Here is a 3,180-nt window from a genome sequence, read left to right as displayed (position 1 = left end):
AGAAGAAGAAGAAGAAGAAGAAGAAGAAGAAGAAGAAGAAGAAGAAGAAGAAGAAGAAGAAGACTTTTGTTGATCTTGGTAGTAGAGTCTGAAGAATAAGGGTGTGGACAGTGGTCCAATGTTGAGAATAAATGAAAGTGGTCCCTGAAGTCATTACCTGGGCAGGTTGTTGGACTCTCCTTTTTAGAACTACGTAAACCGGAACACTATCTTGGAGTTCTATTTTAATAATTAAAGAGATACATACTTGTGGATTTTTGTTTCTATGAAGACAATCCTCTTCACTCCTTTATTGTACATCTTCCTTGGACATAACGAAAGCGTCTTAATCACATCTTTTGTCACTGCAGACATATTTTCTCTTGGGTCTGAAGTGAGGCAGTTCATTCCACAGTAAATATCTTTAAACCAAACATGAAAGAATAAACTTGGGTGCACAAATGAAAAGCATCATTGGCATATAGCTTTCTTAATTGGCCAAAAAAAAAAAAAAAAAGAAAGAGAGAGAAAGAAAGAAAGAAAGAAAGAAAGAAAGAAAGAAAGAAAGAAAGAAAGAAACCTTCTTCATGGCCCTTAATTTTCGAAAGCAAACAATTTAGCAGCACCTAGCATCTTTGTGAAGATGTGTTGTGACCCTCCATCTAGTTCCAAAGTGGTGTCCTCATCCCAGAGGGAAAAGCCAACTGCTCTGAGTGTTTATTTCTCACGCCCCTTCAGCCCTAACCACTTTCTGTGCCCCTGGGATCTTGCTTGGTTACACCCATGCTACAGAAGTCATGGAGACGAGTAGGGGTGGGTTGCCTTGGTAGAAAGTTCCACCAAGATGTAGGTTTAGGCTGAGAACATGGTTATGATGTGGACCTCTCTAGGGGAGATTATCCTGTTAACATGAAAATATGGGAACTGTGAGACTCCAATTCTTGAGAAGCCAAAATATAATACAGGTTATTTAACACTGTCTTTCTCCCAGAAGGCCTCTCTCTGCTCAGATGCCTCTCTCTGTGCTTAAATCTATATTAAAACCTTTCTATTAAAAACTTATTTCAGGCAAACACAGGAAAGAAAATATAGGATTTGGGCTAAGAAATTGAGGAATCACACATTTAAACTGTCCCTGATTAGGTGCATCTTGGCTGATATGGTCAGAGTCTGCATTTCATAATGACATCTGCAGGTCACAGAGCCTCTTCTCTTCGAGGCTGGATATTTAGAGCCAGGTCAAAGTGAAGGGTGTTGAGATAAATTTAAATTAAGAATAAGAAGCAGGTACAAAGCCAGGTATGGTGGGCATGTCTGTAACTCTAAGGCTTTAGGAGCCTGAGGCACAAGGATCTTGAATTTGGGGCTAGCCTGTGCTACAAAGAAAGACTGTAGAAAAAGAAAAGAAAAATGAATGGAAGGGAGGGAGGAAAAAAGATACGGAGGGAGAGGGTACAAGGAACTCTGGACACCAACGTGCTCTCAGGCTGCTGCCACAGAGAGAATCAGTGCTGGAGCCCATCAGCAGAGTCGAACAGTACCTGAGTGGGGAGTGAGGATTAAAATAACTAAAACAAATCACACTATACACGGGATCAGCTTGAGAGGGCTGCCAGTATGACTGAAGCAGGGTGGGTTTATTCCAGGGTTTATTTTTTTATAGGTAAAGCAAAAACAAGTCACATCAGTACAAAAAGAAAAGGTTCGTGGAAATGCCTAACTTCTTTTCAAAAACTACCTCCTTATAGAGGATATGGTCCAAGGTCACACAGACCTTGGAACTTGGCAAAACTTCCTCTTTTCTCTGTCTCCAGGTGACAGCCAAGGTGAAACGTAACAAGCAGCTCTCCACACTTCAGGGGCACAGAAGCGCTGCCCTTGAAAGAGGATGATAATATTGTCACACTTGGCGAAACATGATTACTCTTCATGCTTTCCATCTTGATTAAGATGGAAAAGGTTTGCTGGAGGTGCTCTCTCACCTTTTAGTCACAGTCTCAAATTGAGCCAATGCAGTGACAAAGTAGCTTGTAAAGTGGAGAGTGGAGCTTCCAAGAAGTTTTGACAGCTAAGAGCACTTGCTGTCCTTGTACATATGTGCAAGCAAAACATTCACGTATGTAAAATAAAGGAATGTGAAAAAGCAAACCTAACATCTTTTAAATTAAAAAATGTGGAGAGATTGTGGGTGTTTGGTGGGATAAACTATAAACTGCTACTCTCAACCATGTACCTTTATCCTGGTGATAGAGCAGGAAAACACTTGAACTGTGCAGCTGTGAAAGAAATGAAACTTGAAAATTGAAGAAGTATGCGTACTGAGCTCTACCTTTGGGAAACATGGTTATTATTTTTCTTGCATCTGTCTCTCTCAGACATCTATTTGTGTTTGTGTGTGTGTGTGATTGCATGTGTGTGGAGGTCACAGGATGATTTGTGACCTTCTACCATGTGGGTCCCCAGGATCAAACTTGGGACACCAGGCTTGGTGGCCAGACGTTTCCCAGCTGAGCCATCTCATCTCCCAGTATGTTGTTTCTGTTGTTCTGTTTTCTTGTTCTGGGGCTCACCACAAAACCCTAGAATTGGCTTTGAACCCATAGTAATCCTCCTGTCTTAGCCTCCCCAATGCACAGATTGCAGCTGTGAGACACCATTTTTTTTTGTTTTAAGCCATCTTTTGAGATATAACTTTAGAAGACACCAAAATTATATATGTGGCTATTGCAAAGATTTATTAAGCTAGTTGCTTTTATTGTTTGCTTGTTTTGTTTTTTGTTGTTTTGTTTTCAGAAGCTCCTGCCCACACTTGGGTATGCCCCTTTCCTCTTTTTACTGTTGACCTTCATGCTTAAGCTACTTTAAAATGTCTTCTTAATTAACTGCAATTCAGCTTCATCCTGGCATTCCTGAAATTCTTTTTTTTTTTTTTTTTTGTAGTAGAGTCAAGAATCCCAGCTTCAACTATTGGAGAGGTGGCTCAGCACTTGCTGCTCTTTTAGATTCAGGTTGGTTTCCCAGCATCTGTGTGGTGGCTTACAATTGTTTGCAACTTTAGTTCCTCAGGATCCAGGCATTAGTCTTGGACAAGGAGCACATACATACACACACACACACACACACACACACACACCATACAGGCAAAACATTCATGTACATAAGTCACAAAAAAAAAAAAAAAAGAACTGAAGCTCCACACAT

Source organism: Psammomys obesus, unplaced genomic scaffold (assembly GCF_907164565.1).
Source record: "Psammomys obesus unplaced genomic scaffold, mPsaObe1.curated_primary_1811, whole genome shotgun sequence".
NCBI classification, from domain to species: Eukaryota; Metazoa; Chordata; class Mammalia; order Rodentia; family Muridae; genus Psammomys; species Psammomys obesus.
Note: the sequence above shows the minus strand (reverse complement) of the source record.